We start from the raw sequence: 16,178 nt of genomic DNA on the forward strand, positions 1-16,178 counted from the left end.
CATGCAGCTTATTTAAAATAGTATCATTCATAACCGGAAACTTACTTCCGATAAACATACGTCGACCATCCCTTTGTGAGGATCTGTGGACCATCTCTCTGTGGCGATCTGTGGACCATCTCTTTGTGGGGATCTGTGGACCATTTCTTTGGCGGTCTGTGGACCATACCTTTGTGGGGGATCTGTGGACCATCTCGTTATGGGGATGTGCGGAGCATTTCTTTGTGGTGATCTGTGGAACACCTCTTTGTGGGGATGTGTGGACCATCTCTTTGCGGGGATCTGTGGACCATCTCCTTGTGAGGATGTGTGGGCCATCTCGTTGTTGGGATCTGTGGACCATCTCCTTGTGGGGATTTGTGGACCATCTCCTTGTGGGGATTTGTGGACCATCTCTTTGTAGGGATGTGTGGACCATATCTTTGTGGGGATGTGTGGACCATCTCTTTGTGGGGATGTGTGGACCATCTCTTTGTGGGGATGTGTGGAATATCTCTGTGGGGATCTGTGGAATATCTCTTTGTGGGGATGTGTGGACCATCTCTTTGTGGGGATGTGTGGACCATCTCTTTGTGGGGATGTGTGGACCATCTCTTTGTGAGGATGTGTGGACTATCTCTTTGTTGGGATGTGTGGACCATCTCTTTGTGGGGATGTGTGGACCATATCTTTGTGGGGATGTGTGGACCATCTCTTTGTGGGGATGTGTGGACCATCTCTTTGTGGGGATGTGTGGAATATCTCTGTGGGGATCTGTGGAATATCTCTTTGTGGGGATGTGTGGACCATCTCTTTGTGGGGATGTGTGGACCATCTCTTTGTGAGGATGTGTGGACCATCACTTTGTTGGGATCTGTGGACCATCTCTTTGTAGGGATCTGTGGAATATCTTTGTTGGGATGTGTGGACCATCTCTCTGTGGAGATGTGTGGACCATTTCTTTGTGGGGATGTGTGGACCATTTCTTTGTGGGGATGTGTGGACCATCTCTTTGTGGGGGTGTGTGGATCATCTCTCTGTGGGGATGTGTGGACCATCTCTTTGCGGGGATCTGTGGACCATTTCCTTGTGTCTTTGTGGGGATCTGTTTATCCTAAGGAAATGTTTTTATTTAATCCCCCGGTTAGATCTTCGGCATTTAATCCTTATTTTAAATTGGTGGTTAAAAACGACTTCAGTAAATTTCTTATTCCAGGACTTTAATAAAATCTCTGGCACCGTCATAAGATTTGCTTTGTATAGAATTATAAGCATCCTTTGCTTTCAGGTCCCCCGAGACTACAGCATTCATCCCCTAGCACATATGCCGGTGATTCTAGCAACCTTGGCTTTTTTCCTCTTTTTTTTTTTGTTATGGAAGGATCTTTCTATTCAAGTCATTGGGACTTAAGAAATTCCAACAAGGTATAAATGCATTATTAACTGATTAGGCTGACGTGAGTTTCATTGTAGTATGAGAGGAGAGGTAAGTCATGGAATAGTTGTAGCAAACAAGGTAGCTGGGTGCGATCAAAATGTGGGGAAGAGGTTAAACGACTATAGAAGTTAGGGTGGGAGCGTGGTAGATTGTTGAGCTAACTCTCTTGTGGAAGTTGAATGGGAACCGAAGAGAAAAGTTAAATGCTGTTGGGATAAATCGATCACTTAGCGTATGTGGCATGAGAAGAACTGCAAGGGTGAGAAATTTGGAGGTGAGCAAAAGTGGTGTAAGGGTTAGCATTGGGAGAGTATGAATCAGCGTGTTTAGGGTTGGTTTGGTCATCTGGAAAGAATGGAAGACAATAGGTTGATGAAAACTATGTGTAATACAGAAGTGTTATTATGCAAGAGGAAATGATAACCTTGAAAATGCTGAATGGGATAGTTCGTGTTAAAGACATACTGATGTGCATGAAGAAATTTTCCACCATGATTGAGCAATTAAAGTAGGAACGTGTTAGGGAAAGCCGATCGGTGTTGAATGTAATTATATATATATATATATATATATATATATATATATATATATATATATATATATATATATATATATATATATATATAATATATATACGTATGTATGTATGTATGTGTGTGCATGTTTGTGTGTTTAAATATAAGCACCAGAGTAGTGATGAACACCTTTATTGCTTATTTTTCGGAAAAACTTTTCCCATCGTCTGAGCCTAAAAATAAAGTTAAACGAAAGATGTAAATAAAACATTTACATAAGAATCTGTGCATGAGTAAAGCAGAAAGATACACATTTTTAGAGCGCCAGTGCTGTATACTTACAAATATAAAACAATTAGATTTGCTCCTACCACTATGACCACACTTTATTTCCATGAAGGAGAGTTGGCTGAACAATCCTTTATCTTGACAGTTTTTGCCATCTTAGGCACATTCTGTTCGAGAATCTTCGGAGAGATTCTGGTATTTGCCTTGTGATTCCCATTTTCACTCATCATCATTGCTTAGGTTTCGGAAAAACTTTTTCCATCATCAGAGCCTAAAAATATAATAAAGTTGAAAGGAAAAAATAAATGAAATGAGACATCCACTTTAAAACTAATAAATGAGTAAAGCAAAAAAAGAAAGCAATCAGATTGATAAATGAGCACAGCAAAAAATGAAATTAGTAAATAACGCTAAAAATGGCCTCGCTTGTGTCTACGTTCGGTATTTTTCATTTTGTTATGACATTAAATATTGTTTAAGGCGAAAACGGGAAATGTATATTGTTTTCATTTGGTGAAAACGGGAAAATAATGTATATTGTTTATTCCGATGGGAATACAAACCTACGCTTTCTTGAGTGGAGTTTCTCGCGCAGAGTCCGTGTAATTTTTATTCGGTGAAAACGTGAGTGATAAACGAGGTGAAATAAAACTGCTGCGCTTGTGTGTTGTGCACAGAGTTGTTGACCTTCTATAGTGTGTGTGAGTGTATTGGCTATACCTTGATATGTACATTATTTTACCGACAGTAGAGCTAGTATGCTAGTATTTGATCTTGTTTAATTATTACCAAGCTGGGGGAAAAACAGTCATGAGTGTTGACCTTCTTCAATACGTATGGATAGGCTAACCTTTGAACTTCATATTATTATACTGGCATGGGAGCTAGTGTGTTAGTATTTGATCTCGTATAATTATCATCCAAGGGAAAAAAAAACATTGTCATGGGTGTTGACCTTATACAGTACATGTGTATTGGTTATATTTTGACCTGCACATTTTACTGTCACTGGAGCTAGTTATAAATTCTTATCCAAGGGGAAAAAAACACTTTGTCAGGAGTGGGATTCGAACCCACGCCCTCAGAGAGGACCAGAAAGCCCACACGCCTCATCACCCCTCTATCGGAGGGGAAGAGTCTAACCTTGAGTCTGGCGCCTTAGACCACTCGGCCATCCTGACACTGTTGGTAGTGGCGCTCGATTGTGAGGTGTAAGTAAGGATCACTTTTTTTTTCTTATTCCTTTTTGTTTTTCTCTTGCGGTATTGTGTAGTTCCACATACGAATAGTTTTCTGTTTATGGGATGTTTCGTGTTTTTTTTGAAGTTAAAAGAAGTGCCTCAATGGACGGACGAGTTTAAAAACACGTTCATTCCAATGGTTGCCAGTTTGAGCTACTTCACGCCAGCTCTTACCTTTCTATTTAGAAATATTAAAAAGACCTTCATTTACTAGAAAGTCGGTTATAGACGGTACAGATAGATTTTCCTTTGAATGTTAGAGATTTATAGGACATTTTTCACCATACTTTGCACTTTTTGACAGCTGGTTTGTACGTACATTTTTCGAAACAACTGGAAGTGAGTGCAGTATCAAGTATTTTCCAGCTATGTGAAATTGATTTTATAACTAGGTTCACACGAGTCCTTCAAGTGGTCATTAACTTGCCGAGATGTTCATCTTGAAACCATTCTATGCATTTCTTCGATCAAGTGACATGCTTCTTGACAACCAGGATGCACACGGCAGGAAACAATCGAAGCTCTTGTGATGCCTCCTTAATCTTTGTTCAGAGGATTAATGTCCAAAACGACTATAGCAATGGATATAAGTTGGTGCCTGTTTAGTTTGATGTCATTGATGTGGTGAATCAGTGCCTGTTCAGGTTGATGTCATTGATGTGGTTAATCAGTGCCTGTTCAGTTTGATGTCATTGATGTGGTTAATCAGTGCCTGTTCAGTTGGATGTCATTGATGTGGTTAATCAGTGCCTGTTCAGTTTGATGTCATTGATGTGGTTAATCAGTGCCTGTTCAGTTTGATGTCATTGATGTGGTTAATCAGTGCCTGTTCAGTTTGATGTCAGTGATGTGGTTAATCAGTTCCTGTTCAGCTTGACGTCATTGATGTGGTTAATCAGTGCCTGTTCAGTTTGATGTCATTGATGTGGTTAATCAGTTCCTGTTCAGCTTGACGTCATTGATGTGGTTAATCAGTGCCTGTTCAGTTTGATGTCATTGATGTGGTTAATCAGTGCCTGTTTAGCGTGATGTCATTGATGTGGCTAATCTTAAGGCTCTCTTTTAAGAGTTTTGTAACTTGAACGGTAAAAAGACTACACCTCAGCTTATCACTTGAGCTGAACTATTTCATTTCCTTCCTGTACTATATAATACAGAAGACTTATATTCACTTTCATTTTATTAAGTATAGGTAAGTTTATTTCATTTAGTTGTTACCTACCGATGAATACAAGCATGTTTTTGCTTATTGGAATACACATTAACATAACTTTATTATGTATAAATCGCTCTAAACCTCTGTCCTTTCCTTTTTTTAGTCTTTATGAAAGGGTATTCTATTTTGTGGAAACTTGCTGTGCAACTGAATGGTCATATGTCTGCATCCATAATAATGTACTGTTATTATGTCATAGCACCAGATGTCCTTCATTCATTTACCCTAAAGATATGAAAGGAACTGCTTGGCACTACAGTATTATTGATGTTGATGGTGTTCAGTTGGAGGAACTGGAATACTTTTTGAAGCGCCTTGTTTCATTGTCTTGGTGTTTTTAATTTGTAATGCTGGCTGTATATTTATTTTTTTTGTTAATTTACCTATATTTGTTATGTTCTCGCTTTTCATTTAGCCTATACTTTAACTGGGATGGAAGCTTGGTTTGCAACCTTGGGTCCTATTAAGCTTGTTCCACACGAATGTTTGGTCATTTTGAATAAAAATTATCAATGATTTGGGCCACTGCTCTTCCGTAATTATAAATAATTTTATGCCCTGTTCATAATTCTTTCTATCACTCGGGTCACCTCTCTTACTTAAACATATCTCTTACACACTGTTTAACCACTCAGTTTTCATTTACTTAGTAAAGCATCTCATCTTATAGTTTCAACAACTTTAGGCTGGTTTACATTCTCCAGCCTTTACAGTTGGCCTTCTTGTAGGCTGGTTTACATTCTCCAGCCTTTACAATTGGCCTTCTTGCATCCTCTGTAGTCTCATGAACAAGCATTATAGAATCTAAATCAACCCCTTCCACTCATGCATCATTCAGATCTCAGTTTTCTTTTTTTCTTCTTTCAGCACATCTCCAATAAATCCTCTTCTTGAGATTTTGCTGTAAATTGCCCAGTTTTCCTTGGTTCTCCTTCCCACAATCCCCAAATGATATTTCTCTTCATGATCCTTTCTTATGTATGCAACAGTACTTCAATATTCCCCTTTTCTACATTTTTCCATTTTAATTGTCCCTCATATAATAATTCTTTCTTCGCACACAACGTAGCCTCAAGTATCCTTTGTTGGCTTAAACTGTGAAAGCTCCCAGTATGCTCCCTTTTTCTTTTAACCTTTTGCCCATTTTCATCCTCCTATTCATGTGCTACATCCACTTCTCTATGATAACTCCAATCACATTCATGTCCCTATACTGAATTTTCCATCTCCCATTGAGTCTACTTTAGAATGGTAACAGTCAGATTTTCCACCATTCATACCATTTCTTACTATTGCATCCACCAATTCGATCCACCATCTATATTATAATATATTGAGGGAATGATTGAACTGGTTGCACAAGTTGGTTGTGTCAGATTCATTATTTGTAACATGCTATCTAGTCCCCCTGTAGGTGTTATCCAGTTCCCGCTTTCAGTGCTATCCACTTACTCTCTCAGCGGTAAGATAAATAATGACAGCCAATTCACGGGGTTGCTGCAGCTGTCTTAACAATCTTCCATAAGGCAGTGGAGTTGCATCCTCACAAGAGACTCCTGCTGCACGCCTTGTCCAGTAGTGACGTGCAATTAACTAAAGTAACTTAATTTCACTCCGTCGTTTGTCTGAAGCTTTGCAACTGGTATAGTCACGTTTGATGTCTGTTAGCATAATGCAGCAAGTGGTTTTACTCAACAGTTTTTAATAATTATTTTCAAATACCAAGTAATCTTGAAAACAGTTTATAAGTTAAAGCTGCATCCTACCCAAGAAATAGGCTACAAGTTAAGGTTGCATTCTGTCCAGGGAATTTAAAAAAGGCTTTACTTTCTGTTCAAGAAGCTGCTTCTAAGGTTGGAAAGGGCACAGTTTCTCTTGCTAGGTGTGTTTACTCTGAGGTATTCTGTTGTATCGGTTAAATATATAATTTTCTTATCACTGCAAAAGGCAGTGCCATCACTTGCGTGCCTTCAGGGAGGATCGAACTCCCGGCCTCTGGTTTACTAGACCAGCGCTCTAGCCACTGAGCTATGAAGGCGCAACGGTACCCGGCAGATGGATTTGAAGTATATATCCATTGTGAAATTAGTGAGTTCCAGGTGTTCCAAATGTTTGGATTTTGAACTCTCCCTCACTCACACACATCAGAGTTAAGTTAACGTGAAAGACAGCTTTAAAAGACGGAAGATGAAGGTTTTAGAGAACTTGGTAGTTAGGGGTAACATTGTGGAGATGTTTTGTTTATTTATTATTCAGGGGCGGATGCAGATTATGTAGGTGGGTGTTAGGCGTTAGAAATCTAACCTTTCCTAGAATGCCGTGTCCTGACCCTAGACCAGACCTTCCTAACTAACTTAGGGCGCGTGCCTGACTTGGCTAGGGTTCCCCCCAAGTAACACTGAATATCCCTGTCTCCCTACTCTCCATACTATCCTGGGTGTCGAGTAGGAAGACAGGAGTAGGCTTAAGGAATCGCTGTCTCCCTACTTTGCATACCACCCTGGGTGTAGAGTAGGGAGGCAGGGGTAGGCGTAAGAAATCCCTGTCACCCTACTCTGCATACTACCCTATTATTCCATAATTAACAATGCTTGTTGCCAGATGCCCATTGTTTGTCTGATTCGACTATCTGGATATATGCTCACCACTGCGGCCACAAGTGATCATGTTTTCAAACAATTGTTGTAGGAGGATATGATAATATCGACAAAGGAAGTGTGTTGTAAGCATTGACTTGGAGATAAGATAGAAAATATAAACATGAAGACAGCTCTTGATTAAGGTCAGATAACACTTTCTGTGGCCTGTGGTTTTATTGATAAGTAATTTTTAAAACGCTTTCGTCGCCGATTTCTGTGCAGTGGTGAATAAAACTTAATCAGCTTTAAAGTTTAAATGGTCTGTCAAAATTTTAAAAGTCATTAGATTTGCATGACACTTAATTGTAATTGTTTTTCTCTTATTATTTTTTTCCAGTTTGTACGTTCTGATGGGAAGTTCGTGAAACCGTGGGTGATAGAATGTGCGCTATAGACACGTACCATTATTAGGGGTCTTAAATTTCATTTACGGTTTATTGTTTCCCATATAAATAATACCTTCTTATTTGGGCTGGTGGTTTTGCAAAGTGTCTTTCTGATACACGCTTTGTCATTAATACACCTGTATAGTGTATTTCCTTTTAACTTTGTCCGACCTACAGTAAATGCCAGGTTGTCCCTGTAGGCCCCAACTGTTTGAAATCGCGATTTTTATTTATTCGTGTTTTTGAGAATTAGATCCTGAATAATTTCTTTTTGGAGGTTTTGTCTCAATAATGACTGACCACAACAGTGATTTGTACTCGTCCTCAGAATTAATGTAAATGTGCAGAAGAATACAGTTATGAGATAGCTAAAGAATTTGCTGAACCTTAAAGCTTTCGTTGCTGGTAGATTTAAAATCTGCACAATAAAATCCCAGACACTGACATTATATAGCTCCTGTTTGTTTTCAAGTTACTCGTAATTTTTACACAAGGAAATTGTAATTCGTAATAATATCTGCTTGCAAACATCCTGATGTGTTCCATTTGACTATGAATAGAGTAACAAAGAGGTATGGATCGATTAAGAATTTAAATATCTACGCCGTAACTAAATTTGGAATCGACAGATTGTGAAGACATATTCCAAAAACATTTTTGATTCGTGGTCTATATTGGAATGGTCCTCGGTATATTGGGATTTTACTAATTATCTGGATATCCCCAGAGTGGCTTGAATTGAATGAATAATATTCTGTCGGAACAATTAATTACATTCCGAAAGCGTAAAGACAGTTAATAGAACATATCGTCTGTAATGTTTGAAACGCCATAAAAAAAAGTATAATTGTTTAACTGATGCCTTGAAGGCTCCTTTGTGGGAAAACTTGAATGGCAGTATGATTGAAAGCCTCTCGTTGTCTGTGGCTGCTCCTATGTAAAAATCGTTCCAGAGAAACCATAAATCTGCCTTTGCACGGGCAGAATTCGTCGTCAGCGCAAGTTTATGACAAGCCCATCCTCCCACACTCGTCAGTAAAGACGGAAGTGGACTGTGCGGAATGAAATGTTTAAAGAAAACGTACAGTTAAGGGATGCTGTTGTATAGTTTCGTGTAATTTCGTTTAAACGTGAAGTAATTTGACAGCGTTTCACCATAAATGTATAGTGAACATTCGTATCTGAAGCGCTGTCAGTAGGGAAAATTAGGGGAACTCAGGTTGCATGCGACCCAAAGCATTCGCCGTAGTCGAAGAAGCGCTTTTATGTAAGACAGTTGTCAAGCCGTTTTGGGTGCAGATATGTGTAAAAATTAACTGTCCTTTGCACTTAAATGATGCCGTTTTTAGGTGTGCATATGTGTAAAAATTAACTATCTTTTACACCAAAATGATGCCGCTTTGGAAGAAATACTCAAGACATCTCACTTTTGACCTGGTGAAATGCACAAGATCAAAACCGCGAAGGTGTTTCTTTTTTTCCGATATAAAATTGATCTCGTCTCAAATCTTGTCTCGCTAAACAAATATGTTACATAGATGAACTCGGCATAATCATCTGTGTAGTGAGTTTGGCAAAATGGTTTTTAACCGAATTTGGGTCCGGGGCTTTCCCTACTGTAGTTGGCATTGCTATGGCTGCTGATGGCTTGGTTGCTGATTCTCCGCAGTTTTCCTCGTTGAAAATGCTGACAGTCGCTGGTACCGAGTGACAGTTTACGCGAGTTGCTCTAGAAATGCGATGGAGAAAATGCTTCTTGCTGGGAATACTTTTGACCATGTTATAGCTGAAGTTTCGGTTGTGATTTGGCCATGAGAAGCATCTATCATATCTTGTTAGTCTGCTAACGAACACACTTGGCCACCATTTCTCTATAGAAGTTCATAAAACACGACCTAAATTATTTAGAAATCGAGCAAAATATTGGAGGGAGGATAAGACAGTCGACCATCTACTAAAAGACTGCCGAAATAGATTATAATTCTTCATCATAGATGACTCGCTTCAGTATCGTTTGGAGGTATATAGAAATGGTTTGACAAACTTCAAAGGCTGTGTAAAAGAAGTAGAAAAAACAATTGGCTGGGAGAAAGCATTAATCATCTACAAAATAAATGAAAATAAGAAAGCGGTTATTAATTGTCTAGGAGGAAAAAAGAGACCCCTTAGAAATGCAAGAGAATGAGAAGTGTGTCAGCCCAATGAAAGTAGGGTATTTGGCCTTGGAAATAAGACAAAAAATACGTGAAACAGCACTGGTCCCAGTATTGGTTCCAAATATCGAGACATAGTTACATTAAAGAAAAGGAATCGAGAGAAGTGGAAAATATGCAGTGCAGGGTATTTATTTCAAGATAGTGTGCTGTTTCCAGTTCAAGCGGTCAACACTAGTCATGCAGCCAAGAGTTTTATATTCACTTCTGTTAATTATTTTACTACCTTTCTGCTACACCCCCTTAATAGTTATTTTGTATATTCTACTGTCTCCCCCTCCACCTTGTAAAGTTCTCAAATGTCATCTATCTATTTTCCTTTAACATTTGCTTTCAAAAATACCATAATTAGTTGTATTTTCAATCTCCATGTATTTTTAGTCTTGCCACTTCGCTGTTTTCGACGTTCTTATTCCTCTGTTTTCCTGTCCATTTGACACTTACCACGCAAACATTTACTGGTCTTCCACTATTTCTTAAACAGTACTAGTCTATCATCACCAAACTGGATTATGTTGTGGAAGAGTAAAATTTTCTTGTACTCTATCCTGCTTGAAACTGGCTTTCTCTCAGATTCTCCTATGATGGACCTGTGACGAGTACGCTGGTTGATCAGTTTGAAGGAAAGGTCCTCCTAGATAATTATTTTTAATGGACTGTGGAAAATTGATATACTTCCAGTAAATGATAAACAACATTACCGACTAGTTATTGTGACATGTTCTGCGTGTCCATTGTCTTGTAACATTTTTCAAAAAGTACAGTTTCATTTTGGTTTAGAACTTACTAAGTCTCCAGTTTTTCTGTTTAATTTAAATCTTTTGAATTTTAAAATTACATGTCCTGTTTTATTTAGAGGTTATAAAATCTGAAAGTTTTACATTTAAATTAGACAAAAGTTTACGATTTCTTTTTTTCATTCAAGGTGTTTGCGGGTATTTAACTATTTGTCTCTGACGACAATGAAAATGCATTTCTAGGAAAGTTTTAAATGTACAAATCCCAGTGTTTCCATGTAGTGGAGAAGCTGTGAAGTTTATAAGTTTTTCCAATTGAATTTAGAGACTTCAAATTATTAACTTTTCCATTTAGTTTAGAACCTGTAAAGGTAATCGTTTTCCTCCTGATTTAGATTCTGTACAATGTTGTTTCCATATAATGTAGTAGTTGTTTCAAATCTTGCATTGTTTCATTTTAATAACGAGGACTTAAAATAATCTTCGTGTTTGTGTTATGCGTGTGTACAAAAAAAAAAAATCGCGTTGATTTTTAGCGTCTGTAAAGCATTTTTTTTTGATAGCCACTAGATTAAATGTGTGATTTTAAACTATAGACTATACCTTGAAGTGAAGTGAACGAATAGATTTGAAATTAGACTATAGCTTGAAGTGAAGGAATAGATTTGAAATTAGCTTGAAGTGAAGTGAGCGAATAGATTTGAAATTAGACTGTAGCTTGAAGTGAATGAATAGATTTGAAATTAGCTTGAAGTGAAGTGAACGAATAGATTTGATATTAGACTATAGCTTGAAGTGAATAAATAGATTTGAAATTAGCTTGAAGTGAAGTGAACGAATAGATTTGAAATGTTAGGCCATTAATATACATGTCCGCAAATGCAAACCTTCTAGGTGTTAATATGCCAGCGCTGGAGACCGGTGAAGTTAAAACACGCTGTCAGGAGTGGGATTCGAACCCACGCCCTCAGAGAGGACCAGAAATCCCACAGTTCATCACCCCTCTATCGGAAGGGAAGAGTCAATCTTGAGTCTGGCGCCTTAGACCACTCGGCCATCCTGACACTGTGTAAGCGTGAAGCCCGTGTTGGATAAGACCCATTAATTTCATCCCTCGAATGTTAACAAAACCTTGAATATTTTATTTTGGCCATTTTTGTATCCACCGTTTCATGTGACGCTTAAGTGAAAGTTGTTCCACCGTACCGTTATACAGGACTGGATGTGCAGTTCAAAATTAGAATGGAATATGGCAAATCGATAGTTACGGAAGACTTAAACGTAGCTGTTTACAAGTATAATAATTCAGGCCACCCTTAGATAACAAATCCATTCAAGTTACACGGTAAAATTGTCAAAAATTGCATCATCAGGGAGTGGTTGTACTTTTCGTTTGTCTCATGTAGCCTGAAAAGATTTCATTTCGGTTGTACGTTTACTCTCTGTACCTTGCGTTCTGTTCGTTATAATTTAGTATACACGACACAGTCTTCCTCACGGCCAACATTTTTCCCATGGCAGATTTATATATACAGTATATATAAAATATATATATAGGTATATGAATATTTACATGTATGTATGTATGTATATATGTGTATATATGATATATATATGTATATATTTACACATACACAATATAAATATGTATACTGTACATATAATATATATATAATATATATATATATATATATTATATATATATATATATTATATATATATATATATATATATATATATATTATATATATATATATATATATATATATATATATATTATATATATATATATTATATATATATATATATATATATATATATATATATATATATATATATATATATATATATATATATATATATATATATACATATATATTATATATATACATATATATATATATATATATATATTATATATATATATATATATATATATATATATATATATATATATATATATATATATATATATATATATATATATATATATATATGTAAAAATATTTTGTTAATACCTCTTTCTCCAATACTTTCAGGTCGCCTCTTAACACCTGCAAATTATACAATCCTGTTTTCCTCTATTGTCCCTACATAACCAGGTTATCTCGAAACATTTCTCACTCCCAGCTTTTCTTCCTCCACATGTGCTACACACAGTTCCTCTCAAAACAGCTTGCTCATTAGCCTTCTCATATTTATTGTTCATGGTTTCCATAGGCATCCGATGTCTCTCTCCCTACACCCTGCCACCTTCATTGTAACTCACCACTCTGTTCATCCGACTATCATCTACCGTTTTATACTCAAATACCGATACAGTTCAACCGCTGTCATGTGCCCTGTCTTTGTGATTGCCATTTACTCTTCTAACCTTACACTTCCTAACCTTGCTCTCGACTTTCTCTGCTTGCCAAAGCTTTCAAGCCTTCTCGTTATTTTGCGTAGTATCTTCACACTTGACCCCAGTCTGTTTCTTACTTTCCATTTGGCTTGTATCACTTCATCCACGAGTATAAACAACCCTTGCCCAAACCCATTTTTACCGTACACCAGTCATTCTTGTATCTTCATGTTCTAACACAAACCTTTTTTTATACCGCGTATCCTCCAGAACCTCCCCATAGAGTCTGGTGGAAGCTTTTTCTAGGCTCACGTACTCCTCATAAAGCTTTTTCCCCTTTGCTTTTGCACTCTCACAGTCATTACCATGTCTTAAACTACACTGTTCTTCTTTTATCTTACAGAAGGCACATGATTTTAACCAGTATCATTCTTTTAGACCTTGCCACAGTTAAGCCTCTCGCCAACTCCTTTGAAATATCTCTTTCACCCAGACATGTCTTACAAACCCCACTCAGCCACTGCCTGAGACCCATTAATTTTTACTTAATAACCCTTCTCTGTGTTTATACTTCGTAGTTTTATTCTCCCTAAGTTCTTGCTCACCACCTCTGTTTTTATTATTGTCTCATTGTCTCATTGTCTCATTTTCTTCTTAACTAGTCTGTGGAGGCCAATATGAGAAATATATGAAGAAAATGTTGAGATAACTCGGACCTTTCGGAAAATGCAGTATTGATGTTGATTGCAAACGAAAGAAAGACAAAACACACAATGTAAAAGTTGAGGAAATGCGAAGTGTGAAGATCTCCAAAATAAGCTGTAAAAAAAGTTAACGTGAGTAAAAGGAGGGATCAATGTCGTTAGATCGCTTGGACATGTGGAAGAAATGGAATACTGTGTGTTGATGAAAAGCGATTAATGGCGTGGAAGTTTTCAGTGACGGGTTCTTCCTCAACTTCGCAATTGAAATATGAATGTGGCAGTGAAAACTGTTCTGCTGATTTTTCCTTTGAAGGCAGCAGCTGTCAAGGTCTGAATGTTGAAATTATTTTACGAATATGCTCGCATGCGCATCAGAAAAAGTATTTAAGACTGTTCATCAACAGCTGACCAAATCAAGGAAGCAAGTAAAATAGAGGGCTGACAAAAAACAAAGAAAAATGAGATATTTAGTATATTTTTTAAAGATTTGTCATGTTTATTTTGTACATTAAGTGAATATTTTAACGTTTACACTGATGAGGAACACCGTTCAGGTGTTCGAAAGTCTTGGGGTTCATTTTACATAGTAATATATTTACTATATAATTGTGGATTTTTATTACTCGGATTGTTTTTCACGAAGTTGTGAATCTGTTAGCAATAAAAAGTTTGTTGTGAAAATCATCAAAAGGGTTGGGACTGTGTTTGCATCCCCATACCTATTGCTTCTGTAGCAAAACACAAATGAAGATTATGATTGTGTGGTTGTGGTAACGAGGCTAGAAAATATTACTGTTAGCTTTGGGATAACTTGAAAATGTTCCAGTGTAGACTGTATAGGATATTTGCTACCCATGAGATTTTGTTGCAACACTAAACCTCCTAGGTACCTGAAGTTGAGGAGCTAAATTATGTACTTGCGAGATAGGCAGGATTTTCCTCATTTTCATCGCAAATTTCTGAGATGCCAGACAATTTTCTCAGTATGCAAATTAACAGCCATTTGCAGATTGCGGTAATGGTCTTTGGAGACTTAAAAACTTTCCTTCTTGTACGTTGATGTCCACCCATCTTGCTCTACCCACCAAATTAAAAGAAAAACTGCTCGTATCACCTTACTCCACCCACTTCCTCGTCTATTTAAACCAAATATTTTGCTGCTTCAGCAGTAGACAGGTGATAGGGAGTGAACACTCGAATTTGGTATAGCTGAGAAAGTGTAGGGTAAGGTTTTCATTGATAAGTAAAATAACGCCGAAGAACGTGTGACAAGGTATCCGTTTCTTTCTTGTAATCATTTCATTTATTATGCTTACGAATGGACGGTGTCGGGATCCGTAATTGTTCGTCGTGATATTTCGCTGTTTATCGCTTTTAGTTTCGTGTGTAATCGTCAGATGATTTTTCTTTCATATTTTCTCTACACTTTTTGTTCTTGCATGATAACTGTCAGAAACAAAAATAACGCTTCCCTTGACTCACGCAATTATTTTGATTATCGGTGATCGGCATTTATAGATAGCCAGTCACAAGTGTGTAGATTTCAGTCAATAAAGTGATTCTTAGAAAATGGAGACTGTTTAAGAGAACGGAATGGGAGAGAGACTGAAATAAGTGAACGTGACCGTCGTGACTTAAAGATCTTTTTACTCCGTGATATTAGCTTTCCTGTCTAAATTTGAAGTCTTGGAACTTTGTGACTGAGGGTTAATTACTTGCGTCACTGCCTGATCGTTTGTGATTGTAAATGATATAACCAATCTAGGACTTGAATTAGAATGATATGCAATAATTAGAAAAGGGAGGGGTTAGGGAATATTGATACCGTTCCCTTTGTGAGCAAGGTTATAAGATCTCTTGTTAATAACTAGGATATGTTAGAAACAAAGATATCGCAGGGGTTAGAATTAATGGGACAAACAGTTTCACGGTAAATATTATGCACACATTTCATCTTCAGAGTTTGTAATCAAGGAAGGTGTGTTTTGGGAGTGAAGTTAAGTATACCTTAGTTTTGCCAGGCCACTGAGCTGATTAACAGCTCTCCTGAAGGGATGTTTGGAATCGGTCTTGATCTAGTTATTTTCCCGACCACCGTTGTTATTCGTTAAAATGCCTGTGTTCATATTAAATGCAAGTTCTTTTTCTAAATTGTCATATTATTCATGCGTATGAAATATTAAACAGTTGGAGACTTGCACCAAACAAGCGTCTCTAGCGTCTATATATCTGAACCCAAACCAAATGTTCCTCATGAAAACTTCTTATTGTTCACGGTGAATTCCCTTCTAAAGGTGCCCTTCCACTGGGCCGGTTAAACGACTACAGCCGCCCGGCTAAAGTCGACGGCTATAACCGGATGGGCTATAGCCGTCGATACAGATTCCATTACAACGACTGTGGCCCGTTAATAGAGTCAGTTTCAATAATGGCACATGCAAGTGAGGACATCTTCTTCAATACCTCTTGGCGGAAGGA

At 37.4% G+C, this 16,178-nt stretch overlaps 1 long non-coding RNA gene and 3 other non-coding genes across 4 annotated transcripts in view; 1 reads left to right on the forward strand and 3 right to left on the reverse strand.

The window, feature by feature from the left end:
• The window catches only part of LOC136827178 (uncharacterized), a 145,652-nt gene that overhangs the window by 15,831 nt on the left and 113,643 nt on the right, over positions 1–16,178 (forward strand). The gene's annotated exons all lie outside the window — the stretch shown is intronic.
• On the reverse strand, positions 3,273–3,401 carry TRNAL-CAA (transfer RNA leucine (anticodon CAA)). The gene is made up of 2 exons: positions 3,364–3,401; positions 3,273–3,317 (listed from the first exon to the last, which is right to left on the reverse strand). It is a non-coding gene; the product is annotated as a tRNA-Leu (tRNA).
• Positions 6,643–6,715, reverse strand: TRNAT-AGU (transfer RNA threonine (anticodon AGU)). The gene has a single exon. It is a non-coding gene; the product is annotated as a tRNA-Thr (tRNA).
• TRNAL-CAA (transfer RNA leucine (anticodon CAA)) lies at positions 11,591–11,716 on the reverse strand. The gene is made up of 2 exons: positions 11,679–11,716; positions 11,591–11,635 (listed from the first exon to the last, which is right to left on the reverse strand). It is a non-coding gene; the product is annotated as a tRNA-Leu (tRNA).

The sequence above is a fragment of the Macrobrachium rosenbergii genome, chromosome 3 (assembly GCF_040412425.1).
Source record: "Macrobrachium rosenbergii isolate ZJJX-2024 chromosome 3, ASM4041242v1, whole genome shotgun sequence".
Classification (NCBI taxonomy): domain Eukaryota; kingdom Metazoa; phylum Arthropoda; class Malacostraca; order Decapoda; family Palaemonidae; genus Macrobrachium; species Macrobrachium rosenbergii.